Raw genomic sequence first — 12,934 nt, 5'->3', positions numbered from 1 at the left:
CAATCGCTACTTATTTACCGTCTGTTTCTGAGACCAAAATGTCTGCACAAAACATATCCATCCCTGTTTTTATTTTTGAGAAAACAGAGATAACAATATGTTTTAATCTGGGATTTTGGTGTCAGAATCCTACGGAGTTTGTTATACAAAGAAACAACTTTTGAACTAGTAAATAAATTTAGAGTAAAGAACTACACTCTGTATTCTATTTCACTCCGGTGAAGATTCAAAATTGAATGACATCGCACTCTTCAAAATCAATGAAGCTATTTAGGTCATAGAAGGTAACAATAGAATGGACACACATAATATTATAGATAGACTAGCTGTCGCCCGGGACTCCGTAGGGTGGAATTAAGAAAAAACTTAACAATTATCCTATGTTTTTTTCCAGACTATGTTATACATCTGTGCCAAATTTTATCAAGATCCGTGAGCCGTTTCGGAGATACCTTCAAACTGTTAGAGACAAAAATCAACACTGTGCCGGTTTATCGGCGCAGCACTAGACATGTCAAATATCAACGCTTACGTCGCCTCACTACAGCTATCTGACACTTGGTTTTGGGTAACTTTAGCGCGCAATACGCTCGAGATGATCTTGACTAATAATTCTCTAAAAAACAAACATCCATTCATCCATCATAACACTCGCATTTATAATATTAGTAAGATTACTATACAGTTAATAAAATTTGAGTGTCTGTATGTAAAAATATATATTTCGTATACGTTATGTATTTTCTTTATCTATAAAGAAAAACCAATTAAAAACAAAATTGTCTGTCTTTCCGCAAGCAGCATCTGTTCCAGATAATCTCTGAAACGACTGAACCCATTTTGACAGGACTTTCACTAGAAAGTAGCTTATATCTTATCTATATATATAAAAGAAAGTCGTGTTAGTTACACCATTTATAACTCAAGAACGGCTGAATCGATTTGACTGAAAATTGGTGGGCAGGTAGCTTAGAACCAGGAAAAGGACATAGGACAATTTTTACCCCGTTTTCTATTTTTTATTCCGCGCGGACGGAGTCGCCGGTAAAAGCTAGTATGTAATATTATTTTTTTTTGTGCTGATAAAGTCTTGGGCGACCGCTATTGAACAATACAAACATTCATTTATGTACAGTAAACTATTATATAGTAGTGTATATACATCTAGCATCAGCTAGAAGATGACATCAATAGAAATTGCATTACAAGGCGCTGTCCATTCAGGAAATTGATCGTTTTGTCGTATTCCCGCGGGAACATCAACCAGGAAATTACTATTCGATGCAGAGATTGGAAAACAATTGAACATATGCATTGATATGTACTGTTTTATTACTTACTAGCGGTTCTTTTGCGGCTTATGTTCATAAAATTCCATTCACTTTTTATGAAGAAAAACTTCGTTTACATTGCATTTACACGTCAAAATTCAAATGTTCAAATGACAACTATGGCTGAGCAATACCCTTACTATGGCATCTATCTTTGCTGCTATAGGCTTGCAATTTTTGATCCCTTACTCGCGTCATTATTTTTTTTTCAATTTACTCCCACCCTCATAGATGATAGGAAAATATAATATGGAAAAACATTTCCTGATGTTTTGAAACTGCATTTACAAAAGTTTTTTTTACACACACCATAGACAAGAAAAAAAGTGTTTTAACATTATAAGTTCTACTTTATCTAGGAATTACCCTACACGTTTGAAGAACAGAAGTATTATGTAATTTTAAAACAACTTCATCTTAAAATGCGTCTACAAAATATTTCTGAATTAGCGACAGAATGTACAAGATTTTGTGTCGTAATATTTTTATTCATTTCCCTTCTTTACGTCGGAAAGAAAATATTCTGATTAAACAAATATATCTACAAAACTCGTATCTTCAATGTTTTATTATACTTTCGTATACCTTCTTGTTTCGTAACAAGAAATAAATGTTGGGTCGCGCTATTTCTCGCCGAATATGTGAAACTATTGCATCAGCGTAATAACGAAATACGCCTGCAATCTTTCCCATTTCATTCCGAAGACGAGTTTAGGAAAACTGTATTGTTAGACGTATGTTAGACGTATGTTATACGTGACGTAAACTTTACCCGACCTTTTATTTATGAATATTGTATTCGAGCAACGTTCACTTGTTTTTTTGTTTAGATAACATTCTGACACGTCTCTGTTTTATGATCTTTTTCATCTATATATATAAAAGAAAGTCATGTTAGTTACACTATTTATAGCTCAAGAACGGCTGAATCGATTTGACTGAAAATTGGTGGTTTCCTAGTTCTAAGCTACCTGCCCACCAATTTTCAGTCAAATCGATTCAGCCGTTCTTGAGCTATAAATAGTGTAACTAACATGACTTTCTTTTATATATATATAGATGTAAATTGTTACTTAAAAATCCGTGTCCATTCTAAATGTTTATAGGTCTGTGTAATTTCTTTATAAAACGTTTACATTGTCAAGAAACAAGGCCGTACAAACTTCACTAATTGCCTCATATTTCGCGAGGCATTTTCAAAATTTCAAAAGCCACTTTCACTTGTAAATTTTTTAACATTTGCGAAGAGCACCTGTTGTAGACCTAACAATGGAAACAGTCGTCTAGGGCCACAGAGTATTAAAAATCTTTTTTCCTTTTTTGACACATTCACAATATGTTTAAAGTTTCAAATTTACTCTTTTTTTTTGTAAAAATTATAATCTCTTCTTGTATTTTTATTATGGATAAGACATTTTGATGGTTGGATGTGGTTATGTTGGATCTTGAGAAGAGAAACGCTTGTTACTTGTTCGAAATTTTATTAGCGACTCGCCATCTTTTACAAAGGTCATAGATAATTGAATAGATCATAGATCAATGAATCGATAGTTCGTTTACATTATTGATCATAGAGTAAATATCGATTATAAACTTACACATTTCTTTCTAATATCTAGTATAAAATATCCAACTTCTTTGAGAAGTCAAACTCGCCTACTTGAAATACCTTTAAAAGTATGCAATGAAAAGTAAGCCAATAACGAAAAGCTAAAACGATATTAGAGTCCGCGAGTATGGCGCTAGAGGCTAAATTCAAGTTCTTTTCCCTACCCGTCCTTTCCTTATTATAAGGAAAGGATAGAAAAGGAAGACGGATTCAAACGAAGAGGTTAAGGAAAAGGAAAAAAAAAAAAACAATTTCTGTTTATATTCTCTGTTCAATATGGGTAAGCTGTGCTGTAACACACTGTGTTGTTGCAGATATCTGAGTAGCGATCACTTGACACTATATGCGTGTGTGTTTTGTTCATTTCAGATCAGCTCAAAGCTTGTACTAGGATAAAATTAACGTTAGTTGAATAGTGGGGTTCGAGCCCTCGATCGCGAGATTGGTAATTCGTTAAATATTCAACGTCTTCAGAACAAAAGATAAGAATTTAGTTATTCTACTAAGTTATGAATTCGTGACGTTTGTATACGTAAAAGGATTTCAATTTTCTGAATATATAAAGCACATGTAAGTAACTCGACTTGTATTACGAATTCCGTTTGGCGCAATGATTGAAACATGAAATATAAAAATTTCCAGTTCCATAACAGGAATTGCTTTGAATATTTAAATACACCATTTCATGATTTTTTTCTCGTTATCAAAGCTTAGATGGAATAGAGATAGTCAACTTTTTTTGTAAAAAAATTGATAATAGCCATAAGGGATTCAAACTCTTGACCTCGTAATTAGAAATCCGTACATTTAACCATTAAGCTATTGGGGCTTCAAAGTATTATTGATATTTATCATGTAAATTATATAATGATTAAATAATAATAAACTTCTATAAAACTAATGGAATTATTTACTGTATATGTCAAATAAACAATTCTATGTCCGTACGATCAGTGAGCACACTTGCTCTCCCGTAGGAGGCACATTAGCAGATTACGACTGCGACCGCGATCACGTTGTACATCTACTGGATGTGGAATAATTATATTTTACAATACCTTAGTATTTTTAACATATAATCAAGAAATTAAATTCTAATCAAGGAAGTTATTCGGCACTATTTATGCAAATTTTATATTATTCGTAAATGAAATAGAATTAAACATCTTTTACAATAACTTGTCTGTGAATTTGTCTGTTTTGGCATTGATTTACATTTATCTTCTTATCTATCTATATATATAAAAGAAAGTCGTGTTAGTTACACTATTTATAACTCAAGAACGGCTGAATCGATTTGACTGAAAATTGGTAGGAAGCTTAGAACCAGGAAACGGACATAGGATAATTTTTACCCCGTTTTCTATTTTTTATTCCACGCGGACGGAGTCGCGGGTAAAAGCTAGTATCTATATATATAAAAGAAAGTCGTGTTAGTTACACTATTTATAAGTCAAGATCGGTCGAACTGATTTAGCTGAAAATTGATGGGGAGGAAGCTTACAACTAGGAGACGGACATAGGAACTTTTTTATCTTGTGTGAATTTTTTTTATTCCGCGCGGACGGAGTCGCGAGTAAAAGCTAGTTAACAATGAAAATGTATTCCATTCTTCATACGGATAGAAATAATTCTAATATTACTTTAACTATGGCTTATTTTTTACAATATTATTCATAAAATACAAGCTGTTTTTAGTCCACAATGGTCCTTGTTTACTAACGGCAGGTGTTTCTCCCGACGGTCGTTTTAAAGCCTCACTAAAAAATTCACATCGAAAAGTGTTCCCGGAATTTTTTAAATCGGTATAAGAATAAAAGTATGGAATACATAATAACTAGGAAAGTATTTTAATATTAGAGTAGTTATTTGTGAAAACAAAAATTGTAAAATACCTAAAGGTTATTTTTTTATTTGTATGACTTTTCAATATTAATCTTATCTAATTTAATCTAATCTTAGAATTATATACCTATGTATATATAAAAGAAAGTCGTGTTAGTTACACCATTTATAACTCAAGAACGGCTGAATCGATTTGACCGAAAATTGGTGGGCAGGTAGCTTAGAACCAGGAAACGGACATAAGATAATTTTTACCCCGTTTTCTATTTTTTATTCCGCGCGGACGGAGTCGCGGGTAAAAGCTAGTATTATATATAATTGAATCCATATATCATTTGGTCACGCCATCAAGCGGGAGCGGCTGGACCGTTTTCAGTTTTTATTTGTTATTGTGTTTGTTATTGTCAGGAGAAGGTTCTTATGACAGAAAAAATTTAAAAAATTGCGCGGAAAATTAGCCACGAGGACGGAGTCGCGGGCGACGGCTAGTATACAAAATACTTGTCTAATGGAAATTTGATAACGACTAAAAACGATTAAAAAGAGATTAAGAGAGAAGAGGTAACTTGGCCTATAATTGAATCTTACCCGTCGGTGATATAACATAAAATGTCTTTTTCTTCAATCATGTTCAACATTACGAGTGTACCAACATATTGTACACCAACATAACATAACGTGACGTCACCGCTAACTCGAGCGTACCCGTTGCCCCGACGTTTCCAGCCGCGAAGGCACTTTGCTAGATTACAAGCAAGTCACCACAAGACATTTTAAAAAGTCAACTTATTAATGTACAAATTCAGAATTTTATTGGATGAAATGATAAGTTTGATTATTAATTTAATTCATTATTAGTTAGTTCTTAATGTATTAAATGTGACTTAATATTTTAAATATATAAGTCGTAGTCATAAAATATTAGGCGTCTGATGGCTGTGGTGCCGGAAGCCTAATTTTAGTCCTCTTTCCCTTCCCACCCTTTATTTATAAGGAAAATATGGAAAGGGGAAGTGGATTTGACGGAGGAGATATGTATAGGAAGAGGTATTCCTATTCGCTTTCTGTGCGTCGCCTCCTCTGTTGATTAGAGAAAGGCAACGCATGAGCAATTATACCACCTCATGGTATGAAAAAAAAACAACAAAGTCTACTAATGTCATTTCTAGTAATATTTAATCTGTTATATTTTTTGTGGCAAGAACTTCTTAAAAAGTCAATGTAAAATGTAAAAAATAATCATTGAAGTAAATAAAATTTATAAATACGATTTAACTTTTATTTTATTTTACTCCTAATTTTAGTCCTCTTTCCGTTTCCACCCTTTTCTTATTAAAAAAGTATGGGAAGGGGAAGTGGATCTCTTTCTGTGCGTCCCCTTCTCCGTTGTTTAAACGCAATGCATCTGCATTTGCGGATGTCTGTGCAACGGTTACTATTTCAGTGAATCCAGGTGACCTTTTGTTCGTTTGCCACATTTTGATATAAAAAAATCTTCTTATGGATTGTAGTTGTATTTCGCTATAAAGTGCAATATATGTTCCAACCAGTTACACGGTAGGTTAGGTAAGCAATCGACTTAAGTTGATACGCATCCATTGAAGTTCAGTTAACCGTTGAATTTTTACGGTTTAGTTTAGTAGCGGTCCAAGTATTTTCTTAACCGTAAACGGAAGAAAAATGAAAATAAAACCTTTATCATACTACAAGGAAAAATTTTTAAAGAGACGGGATTACGGTTTATTATTTGGCACCAGTTCAAAATATGACATTGTCAAAATTGTAGAGTAAAAGTACGTAAAATTGTAAATGTTTCACGAGTTAATTATATATTAAAATATCATACCATTATAATTCCTCAAGTATGTTTGTTCATAATACTCTTAGTCAACTATCAAGAGAAATATTTTGCAAAGGAAAAGATAAAATTATATTATTCAAGATAACTTCCTCATATTCTAGTCGAGGGTCACTTGACATAAATATATCTTGGAAAACATTATTTTGAGAAAATTAAGGCTGCTATACACCGTCAGTTTTAACTTAACAATGGGACTCTTCAGATAAAATGTACATCGTAACAGTCAGTTACGTTGTACAGAGAGCCTAGCACGAATATTTGCGTCATACACCTTCTTAACGTCATCGACAAAATATGTCAAAATATGTATGAGATTTGATGGTGGACTTAAATTTTAATAAAAATTTCTCGATGAGTGTACGAAATCTTTCTCATGAATATTAGTGCTAGGTCCTCTGTCTTCAGTTTTGTCTACACACGTAAGTTTTATCTGAACGATACGATCATATCTAATTTTTTGACAAAAGGATAATGTTAACTGAAGTATCTATGTAGGTTTGTATGTATGTAAACTGAAAATAGATCTATGATATATATTTCGAATTCTATCCGGTCTAAATTACTTCACCCACGCTTTTTCTACCAAAACGCCTGTAAAACAGAGTTAGTCTTAAACAAGAACCGATATAACATCTTGTATTTAAACAAGTATTACAACAGTGTAAACTGACAATTAAGATGTGTGACTTTGAATCAATTATAGCACTCAAGCAATTCACGTAACACTATGGTCGGTGGAACGACGTGCAATTTAGATCAAGCGTTCAATTCCACTCGCCAGATGTCGCTTGAATCGATTTTGATGAGAGCAATTCATGGCAATAGTTTCGATATCATCGCACGTGGAATTTTCGAGAACTATTTCCGGAATATTACGTGCATTTATCATCTAGAATTTTCTATACTTTTTATTGGTTAATCTACAATTCAAAAGAAAATATATGAAATGATTAACATGATATTAAATAATTTATTTTTTGTAACCGTAACGACTTATCAGTACTTTCTGCCTTCTCTTTTATATTATTAACGTGATTATGAAAATGCCTACAGATATATCTTACTAATATTATAAATGCGAATGTTTTGTTGGATGGATAGATGGATGGATGTTTGTTACAAGGTATCTTTAGAACGGCTCAACGGATCTGGATGAAATTTGGCATAGATGGAGAACATAGTGAGAAAGAAAACATAGGTTAATAATTTTTTAAATTAATACCGCGCAGATGGAGTCGCTGGCGACAGCTAGTTATTTAATAAATAGATCACAATGAAAACTTAATTGACGAAGTATTATTTCATTAAATTTCAAGCACAACTATGCTTTATATTTAAAAAAAATCTTCAAGTTAATCAGCAATTTATTCCGACAAGGCGAATCACTAGAGTACACACAATTTGCGGGCCCACTGAGCCGCATGATGTTATTTTTGTATTCCAAGGATGTCTTAACAATCTCTACCAATATTGTAAAGAAATATATATATTTGTATGTAACGCATAAACTCAAAAACTACTGGACCGATTTCAAAAATTCTAATGCCTTAAGAAAGCTACATTATCGCTGAGTAATATGGCTTATATTACTTTCCTGTATAGTAGTAAATCGCACTCAGGTGCCGTGTAGAAAAAGCAAGTACTACAAACTTTAATTCAACAAGTCTAGAAGCAAAACTGCTTACTTTAAACGCAAATTCGCATTTTTTTTATAAATCCTGCTGCTAATTGCCAGTACTTTTAGTTGGGAGTACTCAAGAATGGATTATTTTTATGAATTCCCAGTTTAAGAACCGTCGAGGGAACACCTGCAGTAAATATTTGAGCGATGACCGATGTTTTAACATAGATTTTCTGGAAGTATCATTATTTTTTAGTTTTGTAATAATAGTTTTAGTGCGATTATCTATCTTATATATATATATAGTCAGAAAGTCGTGTTAGTTACACTATTTATAACTCAAGATCGGTCGAACTGATTTAGCTGAAAATTGATGGGGAGATAGCTTAGAACTAGGAGACGGACATAGGAACTTTTTTATCTTGCGTGCATTTTTTTTATTCCGCGCGGACGAAGTCGCAGGTAAAGTTAGTGTTATATATATAAAAGAAAGTCGTGTTAGTTACACTATAACTCAAGATCGGTCGAACTGATTTAGCTGAAAATTGATGGGGAGGTAGCTTAGAACTAGGAGACGGACATAGGAACTTTTTTATCTTGCGTGCATTTTTTTTATTCCGCGCGGACGAAGTCGCGGGTAAAAGTTAGTCTTATATATATAAAAGAAAGTAGTGTTAGTTACACTATTTATAACTCAAGATCGGTCGAACTGATTTAGCTGAAAATTGATGGGGAGGTTGCTTAGAACTAGGAGACGGACATAGGAACTTTTTTATCTTGTGTGCATTTTTTTTCATTCCGCACGGACGAAGTCGCGGGTAAAAGTTAGTCTTATATATATAAAAGAAAGTCGTGTTAGTTACACTATAACTCAAGATCGGTCGAACTGATTTAGCTGAAAATTGATGGGGAGGTAGCTTAGAACTAGGAGACGGACATAGGAACTTTTTTTATCTTGCGTGCATTTTTTTTATTCCGCGCGGACGAAGTCGCGGGTAAAAGTTAGTCTTATATATATAAAAGAAAGTCGTGTTAGTTACACTATAACTCAAGATCGGTCGAACTGATTTAGCTGAAAATTGATGGGGAGGTAGCTTATAACTAGGAGACGGACATAGGAACTTTTTTTATCTTGTGTGCATTTTTTTTATTCCGCGCGGACAGAGTCGCGGGTAAAAGCTTGTATATGATAATTAATTAAGTTTGATAGTATATTGGAATTATTTTGAAATAAACTTCACTTTTCGATATTTTTTAAATCTTCATTTCCGAACATATAAAATAGTATGTAATATTTTATTGTCATTTCGAAAGACTTTTTTAAATTATAAATAGTGGTACATCTTGATACTATCAATGATATCTTTGGAACCGAGTTTGGTTTGCAATTAAGGAAAGTGCCTTCAGCAAGCGATGGGTTAGTGTTAAAGTTTGTCTCCTTTTTAAAACTGTCTAAGAAGTGAAATGTATACCAAAGTAGTACATTAAATGTACAAAAAATAAGTTTGATCCGTGGACTAGAGATATGAAAATACTCCACAGAGCAGCTATTTACAGAGACAGACAGACAGAAAATAATGAGCACATTATAACGTCGAGTTGCAATTAATGCGACTACGTACATTCTTGTTATCTGTTAAATAAACAAAAGAGGGATAATCTACTCACATTAAGAATTCTTAACTAATGTATATTGTTTCTTTTTGTTTTACTATGTAATATAACTGCTGAATATATTGTTTCAAAACATGTTTGGTTCCTTTTCAATAAAGATGAAATTGATATGTTTTTATCCAAGTATTTTTGCAATGGAAACCCACGCAAAATGACAAAAATGAACACTTCTACTTTTGCTGTTGATCAATTAAAAATCATTTCAAGATAAGGTTATCGATTAGTTTTCGTCTACAATTTGAAATAAGGATCAAAACTAACAGAACTGTTCGACTACTCTTGATCCTTTTGGGCAGACAGGATACATTGCAACTTTTTTTTGCATTCGTATTTCGTTGCTCACAAAACAAACCGCAGGACGTGTACACTGATGTATTGTCATTTATCCACGCGAACAGATAGAGAAACGAATTGTAACGTCGGAAAACGTCTGACCTCAGACGGAAAACATTCGAAAATAAAATTTAATTTTTTTTAAAGGATCAATGCTACATTTTTAAACAAAAAGACCTTACTTATTTGAAAATTTTCCGATTCCGAATACTTATGAAGTCATTTTAAGTTAACCAAGGTGATTTAAATTGATTTTTGGCTATTTTTTGTAAAAAAATAATTTTAACAATATTACTGTAGAAGTCCACTACCGTGAGATCTACAAGTAATAATACAAATATGACGGCAATGGAATTCTACGGTTAAATTAATAACGATAATAATAATGTTCATAAATTAATTATACGTTAAAAAAAATCTCTTCTTCTTTTCCTTCGTATATTTTCCACAATTATTTTAATATATTGATGAGTTTGCGAAACAATATAGCAACTGATTTCAGAATCCGTTGCGAGATGCTCTCAGTAATTTTCGGGACCGCTGGAGCGAGTAATAATCCGTGCGAACATAAAACAAGTCTCGTATTGGAAAATAATTGACAAAATATATGTCTGGAATAAAGTAAGACCAATTTATTAAAGTGTTACATATTTTAAAAACCGAAAAAACTTAAAATTTTTACTTTAATAAGAATTATTGATATAGACAAACAAATTGACACAAGTTAGTTAACTAGCAAGAGCAACAGATGCTGTGTGGCCTATGAAAAGTTATTTCGATATGGCATTTTTTTTTTTTTTATCAAAATGTGGCAAACGAGCAAACGGCCACCCGAATTCGTTGAAATAGGGAGGCGACCGTTGCCCATAGACATCTGCAAATGCAGACATATTCACCTTTACAGGAAATTGGTAGATACCAACTTAACATAGTATACATTATGTTCAAGGTCAGATTATCAAATCTTATCTATTTAAATATAGAATACGTAATTTAATAAACGTTCCTCTTTTAAAACTGTACGTATTTGTACGTTATTAAAACATGGAATATTAATCCGGCCTGTATAGTCACATTGTGCGAACTTTGAGTGGCGGTTTAATTAAAATTTTCACTTTACATTATTAAATTAACAAGGTACAAAATTACTTTCTATTTAAGACTACAAAGGTACTCGTATCGTATAAGTTTGTATTGGAAGATATAACGACATATAGATTAATTTCCTTCTTTATTAAATATCATGTATACTAATTTATTATTTTTATAACATGTTTATTCTCATATAAACAGTTTCAGTTTTCCAATAACGAGGATATAGTGTACACAAAATAGAAAATCTAATTTGATTCTATTGAGTCAACTATTTGCTGAATGAAATCTCAATACGTGATACTTTTACAATAACAATTGCACGCGACTCCGTATGTACGTAATTTAAATAATCTAGTAATAAGGCCTATGTCACTGTGGATAGTGTAGTGTAATGTCCTCCTAAGTAGGGTTGGCGATAGGTAGGCCGGTAGTAAAAAATTAAACCAAAACCTTAAGGTTTATAAAATCCCAAGTGAATGGCCAGCCAAAGGTCAGGGAGATGTTGATGACTGGGGATAGTGTAGCTTCTCAACAGAGAAAGAATTTTTCAAGTAGGTTCAGGTTTCAGAGCTTATCCTCAATTGAAGATGCCTTTAATTGACGGAGGAAAGCACGCATAAAAAGAAGATATTTCACCAACCTATGCCTTCTCTCTTCCGTCAAATCCACTTTAAGGAAAGTATTGGAAGGGAATGGGAACAAAAGTTCGGCCTCCGGCACGAAAACTCATCAGACGAAACTCGAAATTGCCTCGTGTATGACTGTGGTATTTCACCGGTCCAACTGGCCTATTCGTGCAACAGATGTTGTTGTTGCTGGCGTCTACCGCTGTTAAATTCCGCGTTTCAACTGGCCACATTCCTTTTTGCCTTCCCACCATTTTAAGAATATCATGGAAGGGAGAAATGTATTAAAAGTTGAAGATAGATATAGAAATGTAAAATATCCTTTTAATTGCCTATGGACAGTGGTCACTTGTTCATTTGTCACCTTAAAAAAACTTTACAGCAAATAATACAGGACTAATAAGAATATTCTTTGAACTATCAAATATCTTTTATGCAATAGAAAAGGACATACGGTGTAATCGAAATAAATTTGATACGCTCCAAATATCTGTAGATATGCGAAAAGTAATATTGTCTGTGAGAAGGAAACTTATTTGAGAATCTGTGCCAAACGGATGCGGCGCGATTTCATCAAACGTTACTTTGTTTTCGTCGAGTTTTATTAAAGAAGAAATGCTATAAAAAACCGGATTTTACCTAATTTAATTGAAGTACAAAGGAATATGTTAAATAAAAAGGTTAGTACTAAAGTAGATAGGAAAAGAGCCTCTTTGGCGTTGAGTGAAGTCAACCAACCCGTAATGTGCCGGTGTGGTTAACTAACCAATTTATAGAAGAAAAATATTTAGTTCTAGTAGTTTGTTTTCCTTGTGTTTTGAAATTCAATAAATATTAAAAAAAAAAACGGCCAAGTGCGAGTCAGACTCATGCTCCTAGTGGAACACGTACAAACCTGTAGGTACAAAAATTACCTTTTAGGTATAAATTAGACTTTAG

At 32.9% G+C, this 12,934-nt stretch overlaps 1 protein-coding gene across 1 annotated transcript in view; it reads right to left on the bottom strand.

Annotated features, from left to right (window-relative positions):
• LOC106715509 (Down syndrome cell adhesion molecule-like protein Dscam2) overlaps positions 1–12,934 on the bottom strand; it is a 63,852-nt gene that overhangs the window by 31,558 nt on the left and 19,360 nt on the right. The gene's annotated exons all lie outside the window — the stretch shown is intronic.

This window comes from Papilio machaon, chromosome 25 (genome assembly GCF_912999745.1).
Source record: "Papilio machaon chromosome 25, ilPapMach1.1, whole genome shotgun sequence".
NCBI classification, from domain to species: Eukaryota; Metazoa; Arthropoda; class Insecta; order Lepidoptera; family Papilionidae; genus Papilio; species Papilio machaon.
The sequence above is the reverse complement of the archived record's forward strand: the minus strand, read 5'-3'. Positions and strand labels throughout refer to the sequence as shown.